Source organism: Marmota monax, unplaced genomic scaffold (genome assembly GCF_021218885.2).
Source record: "Marmota monax isolate L192 unplaced genomic scaffold, Marmota_monax_Labrador192_F-V1.1 WCK01_AAM20220418_F8-fsc00449, whole genome shotgun sequence".
In the NCBI taxonomy this organism is placed as follows: Eukaryota; Metazoa; Chordata; class Mammalia; order Rodentia; family Sciuridae; genus Marmota; species Marmota monax.
In genome coordinates, this window is record NW_026695239.1 from 397,429 (window position 1) to 417,733 (window position 20,305).

The 20,305-nt window shown below is 36.1% G+C and overlaps 2 pseudogenes; one reads left to right on the forward strand and one right to left on the reverse strand.

Moving 5' to 3' along the window:
- Positions 1-811: 811 nt before the first annotated feature.
- Positions 812-11,569, reverse strand: LOC124089796 (C-type lectin domain family 4 member A-like; annotated as a pseudogene).
- A 2,707-nt stretch (positions 11,570-14,276) lies between these two features.
- On the forward strand, positions 14,277-15,685 carry LOC124089797 (rab5 GDP/GTP exchange factor-like; annotated as a pseudogene).
- The last annotated feature ends 4,620 nt before the right edge of the window (positions 15,686-20,305 follow it).

Consider the following 20,305-nt stretch of genomic DNA (forward strand, 5'->3'; position numbering starts at 1 on the left):
TAATGCACTGATTGGGTGAAGGCTCTCATAGCCCAACCATTTCAGCTCTAAACTTTCTTTCACTGTCACACTTGAGCTTTTGGGAGACACCTCAAATCTAAACTGTAACATAATCCATATTTCAGAATTTAAATCATCTGAATAAAATTTACATTCAAAGGGCTCTAGAGGGTTGTCAGTTGTCATCAGATCTCCACTCTCAGAGAAATCAGCCAGCATCAACATTACCATTTCTACAAAATGATACTCACGTGAAAATAAAAGGATTCTCCTCAGTAATGAACAGTCTACCCAAAACCTTAGTGGCTTAAAACCATAACTACTGTATTACTTCTTATAATCATTTGCAGTGATTAGCACTCTTTAAACACAAACCTCATATAAAACCTGTTCACACACATTGATGTAAAGATGCTCTAGAGACACATAAGTAAAAGACACTGAAACACACTCATACAACAAAAGGTAGAGTGAAGAGAAGAGTTCCAGCACTGGCTAGACACAGGATAAATTATTTCCTCCTGGTCAATTACTCTCCTTACTGAGGCAGTCAAAGGCATTTGGAGTAAAATGTATCTTTTGAAAATTGTGTGCCATCATTAGGGTAAAGAAATAATATGGAGTAAACTCATTGTGCACAAAGTAAAAGTCTTCCACAATTATTCTATTAGGAGCTCTGAAGGAAGTAAACTGATAAATTCCACATGCAACACTAACATTTCCTCAAAAGTGGAATAGTTGACCACATACCTAAAAGTCTATGGAATGTCTTTTATAAAGAACTTATGCACTAGCTCTAGAATAATGAATTCTAATCCAAACACATGTTCATGAAAAGTGTTGATTCATAAATAGATCTCATCATTTCACAAACTGATTCTTGACCATCTTTACAATGTTTATCATTCCAGCCCCATCGAAATGAAGGAAGACGATGATTTACTATAACACAATGCTCTTTACTATGACTTGGCTCACCTGGATGCCAGAATCTGAAACAGAGAAAAAGAATGAAATTATTCTTCCAAGACTGCTTTTAAAGGGTTAGTGGGGTCAGAGTCTGGGGTGGGGGGACTTTGTGGAAGCCAGGGTCAGATATGCCCACACCAACCCTTCCCAGTTCTCATGCAATCTCTCCTCCACAAACACCTCTGGCATTTATTTTAAAAATTGTGCCCTCATCACTCATATTTTCTCATACCTTATTGCACTAAACATTTGACCAAAAGTTACCCATGGGCTCTCCTCTAAACATAAGCCCTGTTGCCAGGAGACTGTCAATCCATGGGGCTTTCTTATATGATGAAGGGAAGTCACCATGGTCCCATGTATCAATATAGGCTTTTTTTCCCTTTTTAATGGGATGATTTTGAAGTCTGAAGAAATAGTTAAATCTCTAGATCGTCTACTTATTCCTGTTTTTTAGGTAAAATAATTTAATTTCTTAGATTCTCAGTTTGCCCATCTAAAAACTGGACCAGAGTAACGGCACTATATATTTCACAAAGAAGATATAAGGATCAAAGGTGGGAGTATACTAATATATTTAAATGCCTTTAAAGATTACATAAATAAGAAATATTGTAACCATATACAAATTTAGAATTTTTGCTTTATGAGAAATATTAAATCATGATAATCCATAATGATCTTTAAAAACATGAATTTTTATTACAGAGAATCAATACAGTTTTTAAAAGCAAAGTCGAATCCATTTGTTTCTAAAGACTATTATTGGGTGACCTTAGCTGAACTATCTATACTCTCCAAACTCAATCCTCAGTTCTATAATAGGAAAAATGATGTGTGCCTCCTAGGGTTCTGAGATACTTTCATGAGGTAATAAAATTGATTAACTGTGTGTGCAACAGGACAAGAATGAGCTGTTTTAGTTTCAGAACTGATGCTGAAACACTCTAAACATCTTGCATGATCCAGGACCTTTATCTATTTCTGTACTCACGTGGCACTTTGGTTGTATGGGGTCTGATCAACCCATTGCCAGTGTCCTTGACCCTCTGGATCTGATAGCCCCTCAAAATAAGCACTATTTTTATCCATATCCTGAGTGATGAAATTCTAAAGGAAAAGAAAAAGTCATAAGCTTTAGATACTCAGCTTGAGCTGAGGTTTTTTGTTTGTTTGTTTTAATTTGCTAATCATGCTGAAACTGGAATTAATAAAACAGAATGAAGTCCACTCTCATGTGTAAATATAATTCACCAATAAAAATATTTTTCAAAGAATTTTGGTGATTTATTTCTTCTTTCTTATTTTAATTGTAAAATCTATCAGATAACATGATAATTTGGTACATATACACAGTACATAATAATCTAATTGGCCTAGTTAACATTTCCATCTTCTTTTCCTTTTTTAAAAAATCTTACTAACTTATACATATTTAAAGGTACAGTGTGATTTTTCAACTGAACTCTTTATGGTCATACAGAAACGAAAACAAAAGGAGATGATTCAGGAATAACAAGATAGGGCCCTCAGAACTGCAGATCTTTGAGCACAAAAGGATCAAAGACATCATCTGTGAGCCTTAATTTTATTAAATATGGAACCAATTCTTATCTACAATCATAATGAATTCTCATCTCAAATTCAAATTGCCTCTTTTCTTCACTGAGAGAACATTCTTCAAAGTTGTGCATGAGAAAATTCTTACAAATTTAATCATTTTTTCTTTCATTATATCATGGTTTGTTTTTGTTTTTGTTTTTTTGGTACCCGAAATTGAACCCAGGATTGCTTAACCACTGAGCAACATCCTCACTCTTTCTTATATTTCAATTAGGGACAGTTGCTAAATTGCTATATTGTGGATGATTACTTTGAACTTGACACCCTCCTGCCTCAGCCTCCCAATCCCCTGGGATTACAAGAATGTACCACAACACCCAGCATTTCACAATTTCTTAAAATTTAATTCCTGATTGATGATTGTGAAAACTTATGATTTAACTTTGCCCATTCAAGTTAATTCTCCTTTCTGTTTAGCAGTTGATAATTGAGAAAACAGTTATATATTGAAATAACCAACTGCTGTTATAGGCAGAAACATTTTCATCCTTTCACTAAACCCCCAGGTCTTAATGTTGAATGCCACAATTTCCTTGGGGGAGTTATTTACACTGAAGAAGGTACAAGGTGTGGAATGGGAAGGCTGAGGGAGCCTCTCCTATCTGTCTTATGGAAAGTTGTGGTGAGCCGCTTCTGCCGTTTCTGCAGATTATGGTCGCCATTACAAGATGGCGCTGGCTCCGCTGTGGTCTGTGACAAACAATTTCTTATCTGGGAAAGTTGGCACATGATTTTTCACCACCCTGTGAGAAAGTTCCACGCGGCAGCTTTGCATTGGGGCTTGGGATGCTTTATTAAGGCTGGGAGGGGCACCCGAGAGGAAGAAGAAGAAATATCCAGGGACCTGAATAAACTGTTGAAAGAAGATTCTCGAGTTGCGTCTTCCTTGCGGGCAAGGGGTCGCGACAGAAAGTCTTCTGCCACAGCATCAATATCCCTTCTTAGCAAAGACGAGTACAAAAGTCAGACAGGCTCATGACTCCATTGTCTCTTAGAAAGTACCTGCTCTTCCTTGCTGTTGATCACCACCAGATGGGCTGCCATTCTAGAGCAGTTCTCCCGACTCTCCTTCCAAGATTTTGCATCAGTAGAAAAAAAGTAGCAACTGGAACTAATGATTTCCAATTCTTTGGGCAACAGCTCCAGACTTTTCCTTTATAGGCAAGAATATGAATGTGTATTTTTAAAGTGTGTGTATTATTCAATTTACAGACCAAGGGAAACAGCATGAAAGCAGCAGCTCCTATATTCACCCAGATATAACAAGGAGACCCCTTTTCTCAGGTGCCAAGGAGCCAAGTTGCCTCAACCAGGTAATAATGTGTCAGGGCCCCTTTCACCTGCTGGACTGGTATCAGGAAAAAGAACAGCTAAAATATAATATTTAAATAAAACCTAGCCTCCAAAACCTCAAAATGAAAATATCCAAGTTTCAACACAAATTAATTAATCATACCAAGGACCATGAAGTTCTCAATTTTAGTAAAAAAAAAAAATGATAATCATTAGCTGCAAAAAAAAAAATAGACAACAAAAAATGTTACAATTATCTGATAAAGATTTTAAAGCAACCATGATAAAAATGCTTCAACAAAAAGATACAATCTTGACACAAAGGAAAAGACCTATGTAACTTAGAAAATCCCTGTGTCAAAATAAAAAATAAAAAGGGCTGGAATGTGGCTCAGGGGTTTGACAGCCCAAGATTCAATCTCTGGTACCCAACACAAATCACCATCCCCCAAAAAGAAACAAAGGAATGCTGACTCATAATGGTGATTGGGGGAGGGGGACAGCATGAGAGGAATGGAGGACTTTAGATTGGGCAAAGAGGAAGGAGGGGAAGGAAGGGGCCAAGTGGGGTAGGAATGATGGTGGAATCAGTTAGACATCATCACCCTAAGTACATGTATGAGGACACAAAGTGTGTGAAAATACTTTGTGTGCAATCAGTGACTTGAAAAATTGTGCTCTATATGTGTAATATAAAATGAATTGCATCCTGCCATCATGTATAACAAATTAGGATGAATAAATAATTTAATAAAAAAAGAAAAAATAGACTCAATAACAAAACAAAAGATGTAAAAAATGGAAATTTTATCACTGATAAATATAATAACCTTTTAAAAGCTTAGCAGACATTCTTTGGCCTCCATCTGCCACTCCTTCCTGAGTCTTCAGCAGGAAAGTTACCCAGATCAAATTTTGGATTTATTAAGCCCCCACATTTCCATGAGTCAAGTTCTTAAAATAAATATCCATGTTCATATTGCTTCTGTTCCTCTGGAGAGCACTAACATAATACACCACCCTAACAAATAGGAGCATGACTCCTCCATCATAAAACATTAGCTGCATGTAGCAACCTCCTTATGAACTGTACAGTGTGGGAATAGGAGAGGGAAAAGTAGCTTCACAATGAGAAACCTGATAAACACCACTTCAGGTGATCAAATTCAGCATCAATAGTCAACATTCACTTTGATAATATATACCTGGAACTAATGTGATGAATAGCATTTTATATCTGTGACCTTCCTCCCCAAAACAAATAATTCTCCTATAATCATTAGAAAAACTTCAAATTTTAACACAGAGACAACCAATAATATACAGAATGGTGTTCCCCTAAATGTCAGAGTCATCTAAAAAGAAAGATCTAAAACGATATCATAGCAAAGAGGAACCTAAATAAATATGACAAATAAATGGAATGGGGGGGGGCACTACACAGGATTCTAGTATAGAAAAAAAATAAGAGTTAAAAATTTGAAAAATCAAGAATGTTAAACTAAGAAAGAGGCTCAGTGTTAGAGATGTGCCTAAGGAAGTGGCTCAGTGACAGAGATGTGCCTAGCATGTCTGAAACTCTGAATTCAATTCCTAGTACCAAAGGATAAAATCATGAATACTGCTTGATTTGTTGTAACAAATATCCTTACTTAGGAATAGATTAATAATGATAGGCACTGCGTGTGCAATGTAGGGTTAAAATAGAATCTTTTAATATTATCTGCTCAATTTTTCTGTAAATTTAAAAATGTTTTTAAACACCCTATTTAAATGTAAAAAAAAATCTCATTCACAATGATATATTCATCTTCATTTTTATAAAATTGACTGACATTTGAGAAAAACAGTAGCCTTGCACAGAAACCTTAGAAAGAAGAAAGTCTGAAGAAATACAATAACAATACATCCTTTTTCCAAATCAAGCTTCACATGGACAACTTTAAATATCCATATAAAAATGTGAGATTCTGGGCTGGGGCTATAGCTCAGTGGTATAAGGCCTGCTTCACACGTGGGAGGCACTGGGTTTGATCCTCAGCACCACATAGAAATAAATAAAGATACTGTGTCCTTCTACAACTAAAAAAAAAGTTTTTTAAAAGAATGTTAGATTCAATGAAATTGCACACTTGTAGCTTAGAATGACCGGGATTCTTCACTTCTTAGTGTGTGTTCTACCTGGAAATCATAAATACTGATTTGGGAATCTTACATACTACAGTCAGCAACTTAATTCTAGGCACATGAAGTTTTACCTTCCATGGTTGAATTGATTCTTACACACTCCAGGTTTGTGTGAATACTTTCTTTTATAAATCTTTTATAATTTTTGTCTTCAAGCAGCTGAGAATTTTTTTGAAAGAAAGCTGGAAAATAGAACATAAACCAATCATTTTTCTGGTAGCACTAGGTCATTGCTCTTTACGTTGCTATCTTGCATTCTATGGACAATCTACACATGTCCAATTACCCAATTGGACAGAGCCTGACAGAAAAAGTTTCCCCATGACCCCTCAGTCAATGGAATCCTAATCCTACTGCTTTGGAAATATTAGTTGTCTCCAGGAATAACTAAAAGATGAGGAGTTGAAAGAAGACATAAAAGTTCCATCATAATGGGATCTGAAGGATATTATCCATAGTCTCGTTCCAGGGATAACCCAAGATGCAAACCAATGCTAAATTTTGTGGGATCGAAGTGGAATTTATTTAAGGAAGTACACAACCTGGGATTTGGGGAGAAAGAAGAATTTGCTAATTTTAACCAATTCTGGGTGATCTGAAAGAACAGAAAAATTTTTTTTCAAAACCCAAAGAGTGACCAAGAGGACATTGTTCTTCATCTCTTTTGTGTGTCTCTCCCAATTTAGAACCAACTCACCCCCACCTCTGGAAACTGAATTTTCTGGGCTGCAGTGGTATCTTAGTATCACAGCACTTGCCTATAATATGCAAGGCCCTGTTAATAAACACTACTGCTAGAAATTAAATTTCCTCTTTCCCTTTAACCTCCTATTTGTTCCTTGACCCATTTCATTTGGGCTTTGGCTAACATAATTTCATTAAAACCCTCCTTGAAATGAATTAACAGTAATTTTCTAGGACTATTTATTAGTCATTTTCTAATGGCCTTCTTGCAATCATTCACCCAGGTCTTCCTCCTTAGCTCATGGTACAGTGTTCTCTCCTGTTCCTGCCTCACCTTTCTTACTGCTGCTTCTTATCCTCTTCCATCAGCTCTCTTCCTCCATTCACCATGTTAAAAATGTAGTATTTCCAAGAGTTCTATCCTAATTCCTATTTCTAGTTTAAAATCCCTTCTGGAGTGATAGCATATATTGCCATGCTGGGACTTGCTGTCATTATATAAATGACTTCCAAAATTCCAGACCTCTGTCCTAAAATCCAGGCAAATATGCCTGCCACTGGATATGTACAATGTGGGTTAAGACATTATGCTCAAAATGTAAATAATCATCTCTCAAAACAAATCCGCTATTCATCCTACACTGCCTACGCCTTTGCACAACTTTCTTCACTGCTGAGTTTACTAGGTCAGAATATTATATTCACACTTAACTTCTCTGGGTCCTTTAATCACCAATATTCATCAAGCCTTGGCCTCCTTGATTATATCTTCTTTACCCTCAAAGCTTACCTGTCTTATCTTTCTTCACTAACACTATCCTTAAATGAGGCTCTCAATGTTTTCCAATGGGATGATGAATTAGCATCTCTTTGGTGCATTATAATTATACATAATTATAGGATGCACTGTTACATAGTCATAAATGCACATAACATTATTTGGTCAATTTCATTCCCCAGTACCTCTCCAATCCCTTCCCTCTTCTGCCACCTTGGTCCCCTGCCTCTACTCTACAACTTTTCCCTCAATTTTCATGAGACCTCATCCCTTTTACTCTTCTTGCTCCCAAATTATCATATATGAGAGAAGACATACAACCAATGACTTTCTCAGTCTGGTTTATCTCACTTAACACAATGCTGTCTACTTCTGTCCATTTTCTACAAAATAACGTCTCTCCTTACCTTCACCTTTCTCCTCCTAAATCCATTTCCAAACCTCAGTAAAAGCATGCCTCCTTAAGTCAAATTTGCTTATGTCAAATCCCTGCCCAAAATTCAGCAATGGCTCCACATGACTGACGCACTGCAAAACTGGCCTCAATGTTCCACCCTTCTTGTATGTACACCCCTTTGCAATGTGACTTTGTAACTTCTCCAATCAAGAAATAAGGTCTGTTTCTTCACCAAAAGAATATGAGCTGCCTTTAAGACTCCATTTGGCCAATAGAATGTACAAAAGCAATGAGGCTAGTTCCAAATTGAAACTTTAATGTGCTTGGTTTCCATTCACCATCTTCAAAGTCTGCAAGTGGCCATGTAAACAAGCCCAGGCTGGCCTGATGAATAATGACAAAAATGTGGTAAAATTGCCCCTTTCATTCCAGTTGACATGCTCTTCTTCACAAGCCGACTTGGCTGTTATCAGTCTCTAACATCATATGCATGAGTGAGTTCAGCTAAGAAGAAAGAAACTCCCATCTGAGACCAGTCTAAATTACCAAGCCACAGATGCATGAGCTAAATAAATTTCTGTTTCAATGCACTGTTTTAGACTTGTTTATTAAGTAACAAAGGATATTTTATAAAATAACCTTTAGAGAAAAAAATCAAAAAATTTTTGATAGTATGTAATATTTTTCATGATCTGAATTCTGTTTATGTGGGCAACCTACAACTTCATTTCATAGTTTTTCACATCACACTATATGTTCCCCCACACACACAGTCATGCACGTTTATATTACTCGCAAATCTTCCATGTTAATATAATATGCCTATGTCATTTTGGTACTAACAGATGTAGGTGTCTCCTCCTTCAGGAAACCTATCTAAGCCTCCTGTGCTCACTTCTTACCTGAACAACCCTTCGCATCTCATCTTGTAAGCACTGGTTATTTTTTAATATTTTTTTTGGTTGTAGATGGACACAATACCTTTATTTATTTATTTATTTTTATATGGTGCTGTAAATCAAACCTAGGGCATCACATATGCAAAATGAGTGCTCTACCACTGAGCCACAACCCCAGCACAGCACTGATTATTTTGACTGTTCTCTTAATATCTTGAGACCACTGACTGTGGCTATTTCTAGATTCTCTAACAAAGTACCCAGCAAACAATATGTATGGCCATTGTTACTTATCAAGTGACCAAATTAATAAATAAAATATCTACCCTAATAAATTCTGTTTTACTACTTCTGAAAACTTGATAAACTCTGAAATATAACATATGCATAAATCCACCGTTTTGTTAAACTGATTTTTCCTGAGATCTCACAATGGGCCAGACAGAAATTATTAGAGGGAAATTCACTGGGAATGCTTTAATATTTCCTTCCATTTCCTTCATGTACACCTGAACACCCAAAAATATGTCTGTGAAGTCAAATAAGACTTGTCTTATAAAAGCTATTAAGGAAATATAGATGTGTCCTCACACAGAATCTGTTATAGAACTGATGACCCATTGATTTCACTCTAACATCAAAACATACACACATATCTACTCTTTAAATTTTCTCAATAAACATGAATTTCATCATTGGTGAAAAAGAAAAATTCCCAGTGAAAACTCAGTAACTCTATGCCCCACCTCAGAGAATATTTATTTTTCAAATGTCTGCATCATTATGAACTGTCAGGTTCTAATGGATAGTTTCTGTTCATGAAAGGCAGGCATTGCTAACTGACTCAGTTGGCATACTTACTGATAAAAGAGACAGACAATAAGATTTCCTTCAGCAGGAAAAGTATCAGTAACAAGGCAAGAAGAAGCTTGGAAAAACCAAAATGACTCTGGTGAGGAATGGTGTTTTCCCTGAGATCTGAAGGATAAATCAAATTAATTCATTAGAAAGAATTTCTACCCTTATTTCCAAATTCTCCTCTATGAGTTAGCTTTTTGTCACTGTGATAGGAATATCTTAGAGTAGAAAATGTTTATTTTGAGTTTATGATTTTAGAGGTGACAGTCTGTGGTCAGTCTTTTCCACTGCTCTAGGCCTGAGGTGAGGTAGAACATCATAGAAGAAGGGTTTGGTGGAGAAATACTGTTCAGCTCAAGATACCCAGGAAGAAGAAAGAGCAAATAAGGAGCCAGGGGGAAAATGTAATCCACTGAGGAATGATGTTGATGAAATTATATTGTCATATCATGTACATGTATGAATATGTAACAGTGAATCCCACTATTGTGTATAATTCATCCATTAAAAACATGGAAATGAAAACATATGATCTAAGGGCATGACCAAATGACCTAATTTCTTCAGCCACACCACACCTGATTACCAACCAGTAATCCATTCTAATTATTAATCCATCAAATATATTAATTATTGCACTGATTAAGTTATGATTCTCATAACTATTTTATCTCTGAACATTCCTGAATTGCCATATCAGCTTTTCAGGGCACATCTCATATTCAAACCTTAACATTCTGCCCCTGGTCCCCAAAAGTTCATGTCCATCCCACAATGGAAAAATACAGTTAGTTGACCTCCAAGAGTCCCAGAGTTTTCAAAGTTTATCACATGTCCCTTCAGCAATTTTTGAAGTGTGTACAACATTTTTCCAATTCATTAACATACATATTTACTTATTTCTTTTTTTTTTTTAAACATGTATTTATTTTAGTTTTCGGCGGACACAACATCTTTGTTTGTATGTGGTGCTGAGGATCGAACCAGGGCCGCACGCATGCCAGGCGAGCACGCTACCGCTTGAGCCACATCCCCAGCCCATATATTTACTGATTTCTGATTCATTATGTTCTTTTATATTGTAGAAGAACATTTTTCACCATAATTTTTATTAATATTTTAACATGGTTCTTAATATTTCATTACATATTTAAATAATATTTCAGACTGTATTCAACTTATAAGTATGCTATAGAAGATAAAACTTTCTGACCAAATTTCATATTTTTAAGATAAAGTCAGTCTTTTAGTCACTGTTCCACGCTTAGAAACCATTTTATGGACTGAGAATACAGCTTCAAGCTACAGCAATTTTGACTAGGATACACAAAACCCTGAAATTGGCCACCAACAAAGGGGAGAGGGTCAGTGGGGACACATTCCATTAAGATCATTAAGATAAAAACACCAAATAAAGAGAAACAATTTTCTTCAAATTAGGCATATTATCAATCTTGAGGAGGGAAAAACTCACTATTATATTCTTTCAAGTTGTGGAAATATAGGCACACATATTTTTATATATTTATATATGGAAGGATACACAATAAAATTTAAAGTCTGATTATCTATAAATGATAATAGTAAAGAAAGTATTATGGATCTATTTTATCCTGCTTTGCAAATCTACAACACCTTTATTCCTATCTACAGGCAGCACAATTATCACAGATTCCTGGGTTTCCCAGATATGATCACTTCAGAGAAACAGCAACTAACATTACCTCTGCTCTGCTTATTAACTCTCTCTTCATCCTTCAACTCACAATTCCCTTTGTCCACTGGAAAATGATTTTTACCTGCAGGAGAATTTGAGTTGGTGCTGGAGGACATCAGTTCATTTTGCAAACTCACTTCGGCATAATTTGTTCCCAAAGCCATCTTGAGAGGAAACCTTCTGCTTTCTTCAAAAATCCCATGCGATATTTTCCTTAAAACATACTACAAGTGAGATTCCATCCTGAGAGCAAATTATTCTAACACTTAACTAGATGAGAGACCAAGTAATAAATAGGCACATAGCCCTAAAAGTGAATCATGTGAAACACTGGGCCACAAGGATCCAATCTTCAGGACAACCAGAAAGAAAATTATAGCATTCAAACAGAGTCAAAATAGATAAAAAATTTAACAAAAGTGGGAACTCAAATATGAAGAAAAGAAAAAGAGGAACCAAGCAATTAGAGAAGTCTTTCCTAAGAAATTCATTCTATAAATTCACCAGCAAAACTGAAACGTGAGGGTGTCCACATGCAAGTGTAATGTATTAGCCAACCAACCTGTTGTTGGTTGTTGCTACTTGGTCCTGTTGCATTCATATCATCATGTCCGACTGCTCAGGCAGCTTTTTTTTAACTCTTTTTTTTTTGGGGGGGTGGGGGGATATGTTTTATTGGTTTTATTTTTTAAATACATGATAGCAGAAAGCATCGCAATTCTTATTACACATATAGAACAATTTTTCATACCTCTGTTTGTATATAAACTATGTTCACACCAATTCATGTCTTCATACATGTACTTTGGATAATGATGTCCATCACATTCCACCATCCTTGCTAACCTCCTGCCCCTTCCCTTTCCCTCCCACCCCTCTACCGTATCTAGAGTTCCTCTATTCCTCCCATGCTCCCCCTCCCTACCTCACTCTGAGTCAGCCTCTTTATATCAGAGAAAACATTCGGCATTTGTTTTGGGGGGGATTGGCTAACTTCACTTAGCATTATCTTCTCCAATGCCATCCATTTATCTGCAAATGCCATGATTTTATTCTCTTTTACTGCTGAGTAAAATTCCATTGTGTATAAACGCCACATTTTTTTATCCATTCATCCACTGAAGGACATCTAGGTTGACTCCACAGTTTAGCTATTGTGAATTGTGCTGCTATAAACATTGATGTGTCTATACCATACATGACAGGCACCCAATACTTAATCCATAAAATGTCAGTGAAGCTTATTTTTTCTTAAAATCATAAGGAAATATAAATAAAAGTGTTAGTGTTTTATCTTTTTGCCCTAGTGTTTCCTCTTTTTTAACAACCAGGGCACCTGTTCTCCATTTTGAAGATCACTGTCTAAGAGATCCATTGGCTCTATAATTCAAAGGTTTGGGGCATAGATTGCATCACCATTCCCAAGTGTTTATATCCTTCTCTGAGAAAGGATTAACTTTGATGCTATTGACGTGTCTTCCTATGGGTGGAGTGTCTTTTTCTGCCCATTCACAGGTTTATCCAGGTGACATCTCTTGGTCAATATATCAGAGTGAATATAATATGCACTTGATCCAAATTGAGTATGCTACTGCTCAGTTCAGCTTAAGGAGCCACTCAATGATTGTGGATACCTTCTCAATCCTCTTGTACCCTGGTACTGTATTGTGGGACACTGCATATGTGGACATCCTCCTCACCATGCCTCCCACCTGGGTTCCAGAATGAGAAAACATTCAGAAAGGATCCAAGTCAAGTTATAGTCAATTTTAAATAGATCCTAAGTCCACATGTACTGTGTGTGGGAAATAAATGTTATAAGCCACTGAGCTTTGGGGTTGTTTCTGATACAATGTAATCTATGTGCAATGTGACTTATTCTAGGGAGAGACATTACTTTAGAAACCTATTTTGCTTAAGGAACTTGTATGAGAATGCCTCTTAGAATCAGTACTTGTATTTTTATTGTGGGATCACTGTCATGTATGGTATGTGACCTAATGTGAAGGAGGCATCGAAGTTCCTAAGAAGCTGATGTTGTACCTTTCATGGTGACTTTTTTGCTACATGTTGCTTCATGAGATTTTTGTAAATAAAGAGTCATGTACTTCAAATTTTGCTTACTTTTTCAATGCTGTGAATAGTTTCCCAGTGGTATGCTAGTTAGCACATGTTTAATTTAGCACACCAGAATGTGTTTACACAACTTATACTCTCTGGGAAAAGAAAATATTCTAAGAAAAAATGAAAAGGAAAGTACATTATAAGAGATGCTGACACTGTGGAAAAACAATTTGTAAAACTGAACACAAAAGACATGTTATTGCCACATTATGATTTTTTGTTTGAAGTGGAGATAAGTTTATCCACCTTCATTTTTGAAATCCTAAAAATAGAGGGTTTCATTTGACCACCATCTCTCACCATGAATGAAACTAAATTCAAAATGTGTTAAAGACCTAAGTTTAAGACCTAAATGTATAGAACTACTGGAAGAACACATGAAAAAAATTCAATACATACATAGAAGGAAAGATTGTTTGGATAACACCCCAAAAAGCACAGACAGCAAATGACAACATAAAATTAGGTCAAAGAAAAAGCATAGGAAACAACGGAGTAAAGATACAACCTACAGAAGAGGACAAAATATTTCCCAATTAATTTTATGACAGGAATTACTACCAGAATATATAAGGAATTCTAGAAAAACAACAATAAAAATACAAATTATATAACTAAAAGAATACAAATAATTTACATGTATAGGAAAAAATTTTGTTATCACTAACCATCAGCAAAACGCAAATCAAAACCACAATGAGGCACCTCCTGGAGCAGCCTTGGTGGCTGGAGTGCTGACTTCAGGGGATGCCCAGCAGGAAGAAGATGAGCCTTAAGTCTCAGAGCATAGGAATTCACGTGGACTCATGTGGACAAATCTGAGCTCCTGTGCAAGAAGGGTTGTGGCTATTATGGCAAATCTGCCCTGAAGGGCTTCTGCTCCCAGTGCTGGAGAGAGGAGTTTGACAGAGCCCAAGAGAAGCAGATTCAGAAGGACTGGGAGCTGGCTGAAGGACTTCAGCAGGAGAAGGAAGAGGCCTTGGCCAGCAGCAGTCAGAGCAGCCAGGGGGCGCCCTTCAACACATTTTGCATATTTGAAGAAAAGAAAACCAGTGGAAAGATCAACAAGGTAACAACAGTGAAGAAATTCTTTAGTGCTTGTTCCAGAGTTGGATCAAAAAGGTCAAATATTCAGGAAACAAAAGCTCCCAGTCCTTCCATAAACCAGCAAACCAACATTGAAACAGTGTCTAAGGAGCTCATAGAGTTTCTCAAGACCTTCCACAAAACTAAACAAGAGATCTACAAGTAGACCAACATGTTTTGGGAAGGATACATTACAAAAGCTATTTGGGCATTAAGGAGCAGGAGTTTTACCAGAGTGTAGCAGAAAGAATGCTGACTCATGGAAAAGTGCCTCCAGAAACAGTTGAGAAGATAATGGATCAGATTGAAAAGTACATCATGACTCCCTCTCTAAATATGTGTTCTGTTCAGAAGCCACTGATGATAAGAAAGACTGCACCATTCAGAAGAGGATAAGATATCACTGATATGGACACAAAGCCTGTGCCCAAGATAAGCTGGTTTGCATCACTGAGGTGTAGCAAGCATAGAATACCAATGCCATCAAGATCACCAACAATAAGCCTGCTTCTGCGAATGACTTGAGCCTTCTTCTGCTTCTTGCCCAAGTTCATCTACATTGTGCTGAAGGGCAATCCCAACCCACCTGTAGTCCTACATCCAGTACATCGCCTGCTTCTGCAACATCAGCAGGCTGATGAGGGGGAGGACAGATAGTATTTTATCAACCTGAACTGTGCTGGGGCTTTCATTGACATATTCAATGCCCAGTCTTTGAATCCAAGTCAGGAGGATTTTGATTGCTACATGTCTAGCCACACCACTCCCAGGAGGCAAGAACCCAAGAGTTAGTCTCCTGATGCTTGCTTAGGTGTGAAGCAGATGTATGAGATCTTAGACCTCCTGTCTCAATTGAATGAAAAACAGGAAAGAATCCTGAATGAAGCCACAAAACTTGAGAAATACTTAATACATTGGACACATGGAATTACAAAGAAGTTCAATACATTGTGGAGAAATATCCACTTGAAATTAAGCTTCAAAGTCAAATGTTAGCAGTCATTGACTCTGAAAATGTTGAAAATGACAAAATTACTCCACCATTGCAAACTCAGGTTTATGTACAATGATAACATTATATAGGTATTATTTATTTGAGCTTCCATTGTAGGTAACAGTACTGCAGCCTGCAAGTAGGATTTAGAATATACTCAATTACTTTCAAATATCAGAGCATTTTTAAGGTACATTTCATGGGAGTTGTTTTGTATGCTTTATTTTCTTTTTCCTGGTAGAAGAAGCTTAGTTAATAATAAAGTACTATTTATTTTTAAAAAAAACACACACACAATGAGAAATAATCTCATTCCAGTCCAAATAGCTATTATCAGTGAGAGCAAAAACTAACAAATCCTGATGAAAATGCACAGGAAATGTAAGTCATATACACTGCTGGTGGGAATATATATTAGTATAACCATTATGGCAAAACTAAAAAAATTTCCTCAAAAAATTAAAAATAAACTCACCATATGACTCAAATATCTCATTTTGGGTGCATATTTTGAAAACTGCAATTGCCATAAAATAGATACATTCACTCTTTATTTATTGCTGCACTACTCACAATAGCCAAAATATAAAATCAGATAAGTTGTACATCAACAGCTAAATGAATAAAGAAAATGTAGCATATATAGATAATTGAATATTATTCTCTAGTATGAAAAATGAGATTTTTGTCATGTGTAGCAATGAGAATGAAACTGGTAAATATTCAGTAAAATAAGTCAGGTGCAGAAAGACAAATACTGTATACTCTCCCTCACTTGGTAGCTAAAAAGTTGATCTCATTGAAGTAAATAATATACTCATTACCAGTGGCTGAAAAAGAGGTTTGAAAAGCAGGTAGTTAACAGGTACAGGGGACATTTAGTACAGTGGAAAAACAACAGTTCACAGCAATGAACTGAGTATTTTCAAATAGCTCATAAAGAGGATTTTAAATTCTAGAGAGGAATGAAAATTTTAAATGATGTGTACTGAAATACTTGGGGGAAAGTTGCCATATATAAAACATACTCTCAGATGGTGCAACAAATACTATTTGTGTAAATGGTCAAAATGTTAACAATTCTCAGATATAGATGTGGAGTATGGAAAGTTAATTATACATTCATTCAACTGCTGTTTGAAACTATTCATGATCAAAAGCTCTATGCATAGGTTTGGATAGAGTGAAAATATTATGTGATCTATAATAGGAAAAAGACTCCAAACAAACAATTTAATTCAAAAATTTGTCTATATCTGAAATACCTCTGCAAATTTGTAAAAAGGCAAATGCAAAACCACTTCAAAGTATTACTCCCATAGCCCAACTAGACTGAGATTACTTAGGAGGAAAACTGCCTCTAAAAACATACTCATGAGTAAAAAATTTTTAAAACACACGAAAAGAAACTTTACTCCCAACAGAAAATCCACAAACACAAGAGAGAAAAAATGAAAATGACATTAACATTGGTGAAGTTAAATTATTTAAGAGAAACAAGAAGGCAGAGCAGACCAGGGCAGCAACCATCCACTCCTCTGCAGCCTGGAATCAAAGCAGGGAAAGAACAACTGACCAGAGAGGTGGGTGGCAGAGCAAATACTTGAAAACTCAACATTGAACAACTTAATACTTGGGCAACTGGAATTAGATTATTAGATCAAAAAATAAGGAAATAATGCCTTTACCCAGAGCTGACTATGGGCCAGGGGAAGGAACAGAGGCAGAAAATGTGCAGAAAAGCAGAGGCAAACTTGCTTCCAGAACAACACTTACAAAAAAAAAAAAGCAAACAGAGTTTAAAAATCTTAGAAGTAGCAAAGATAATCAAGGACATTGAACAATTCAACTTAAATTGTTGGCAGAAAATGGTGTTGGGAAGAATAGCCATGACTTAGAAGACCACACTTAGACTTAGAAGAAACTAAATCTGTAGAGCTTCTCCCCATCTACAATTACAAATGAAATCACAGGGAATGCCACAGAAGGGGGTTGTCCCAGTAATCCACATAGAAGGACCTTGTAGATGGATCACAGTTGGCAGGGGGTTACCAAAACCCCTTCCCCTCACCATAGTCCAGGGGCAAGAGGTGCAGCTTACCTGGGAGTCTAATGGACTGAGACCTCTGAAGCTATGAGCCCTAAAAGGAGCCCTTTCCTCCTTTACTGTTCATGTTGGGTCTCTTGTTCACAGTAGTGACAAAACTGAATAAAACAGATGTTGTTCATAAAAATGGTTCTCCATAGATTTTTTTAAACATGCATAATACTAAAATTAGATATAAATATCTTAATACCTTCAAAATATTGAAATATTCAAAGACTATAAGTGTAGCTTATCACAATTGTCTCCCGATATAAGCTTTAACTGTTAAAACTTGGTTGTAATATCAGTTACTCCTATGTTTCTTTTATCTCTCATTCCCTTTAATTTGTCTTTATCATTTACTAAACATTATTGGGAGCCAGAGGAAAGAAATACAATTCCTATTGTAAAGAGATAAGGTCTATTAGACATGCATGTGAATAAATAATTTCAGTACAGTGGAAGAGGCACAATATCACACTACTGTCAATGCAGTGGTGGCAAAAAAAGAGAAGAAAGATACTGTTTCCACTTGAGTTTATCAGGAAAAGTTCTATAGTAGAAGAAGGACCTATGCAAAAATTCTGGAGCACAAAAGGAGATTTTCTGCAACACTGACACAGAATATGAGGTACTGAAGTCATGTCGTTTTTTGAGGCAGAAAGACCAGAGGGTGAAAAGGCACTGAAATAATGCAGCATATGACTGCATCTGAATGTCTGGAATATTAGAATGAACATGGAGAGTCCCCCTTTTTGTAATGAAGGCACAGAGGTAGGCCACAATTAGTTCATTAGTTTTTATATTTTACACTAAAGTGGCACTTTAGGTACAGTAGGAAGTTTTATTTACCCTCCCTATGTCTGTGTTCCTCAATTGTAAGACACATAAAACCATATTACCTGCCTTGGAGGTTTCTGTGAAGATTAAATGAGACAATTCATACAAAGAATTTAGCTAGTGTCTAACAAATAATCACTGCTCAAAAAAAATATAGGATGAGGAGGCAGTTTTCAGTTTCATTTTTGTTGTTTGTAGGAGATTTTTGGTTGTTTTGGTTTTTTCTTTCATTTTATTTTCAAATTTTTTGAATTTTTTATTAGTGTATGACAGTTGTACATAATGAGGGATTTGGGAAAAAATTTTGTCTCAAAACCTTTGGAAACAGGTACAGTCTCAGACTCCACAGATAAAGTGCCTACACAGAGTATTTCTTTTTCCTTTTAAACACTTCCATTCTTCAGGAAGTCTAAGCAATAGTTCCTACAGTTGTTGCTAGAGGGAGCATGCCCTCTAGTGGTCTCAAGCTATCATGCAGCCAGATAAAACAGTCACACAAGAGTGCTCCAATGACATTTCTTTCCAACTCTAGGTGCAGAGGCAAAACATACCTAAGTACAGAGAAAATAATGAACAGCAAACAAAAACATCAATAGTAGATCTATAGTACACTATTTTGTTTAATTGATAACATGATATTTTCACTAAACAGGGCAAAATATGAGATCATAATGGACCCTTATTTTACTGCAGGCAATACATGTATATTGCACCTCTTTTTTAAAAAAAAAAAAAAAAAATGTGTGCCCTCGAAATCCTATGTTTTTCAAAATGGGAATAAAATGATAATTTTTGAAATAAATACCAGACCACAAAACCACTGTGAAAATCATCAAAGCCTATACATCCCCACGTTTAAGTACCCAAGAGTATGTATAATACTAATTTAATCTTTCTTTCTCAAAAGAATATGTGATTAATGAGGAGCTCCTGGGTATAAGTTGTAGATTCATAACCCTATATATTTTCTTCAATAAAAAAAAGAAACAATAAAAGATGTGGTTGTTAGGAGTTTACAAAAGAAAAAGAATCATGCAGTATAAGCCAGTAATCGATCACATGAAACTATAAAGTATTAAATTTACCACAAGTGTATTATATTATACCTAATGCTTCTTCCCCAGGCCCAACAGTTAATGTGTCAAAGTAAAATCTATCTTTATCTCTGGTTACCTGGCCTGCACATCTTGACCAACTAAGGAGCAATAAAATTATATTTTCTGCACTATGACAAAAGCGTATAAGAAAGAGTCGAGTAATATCACTAGGAGCAACTGACAAGAAAATGAGTAAAAGAAGGGAAACAAACATTCAACTTGATGACTTAAAGTCCCTCTGCACAGATATCACTAATTCAACAAGTACTTTGTGAACATCTGCCAACATGAAAGATGTATGGGAAGTAATGCAAGAAATGTAGTTATTATGTTCAAAGGGCTAAAAATCTTGGAAGGAGAATTTCAACATTGTTCTAAACAAATTGATGGAGGACACCTTTCAGATGGGAAGTACAGGTGGATCTTCTTAGAGTAGTATTTGAGCTAGCCTTATACAATAGGAAGGATTCTGACAGGCAGGTAAGGGAAGATGTTTTAGGTGGAGGGAATGTTAGCCAGCACTCAACATTTCTGGTGTTTGAAGAATGACTGGCACAACAGTTTACTGGAACATATTGTAACCAAAGGAAAACCAAAAACTTGAGGATAGACAATACATTGAACTTCAATCTGCAAGAAAAGAATAATATGGGGAAGAGTGAAGAATAAAAAA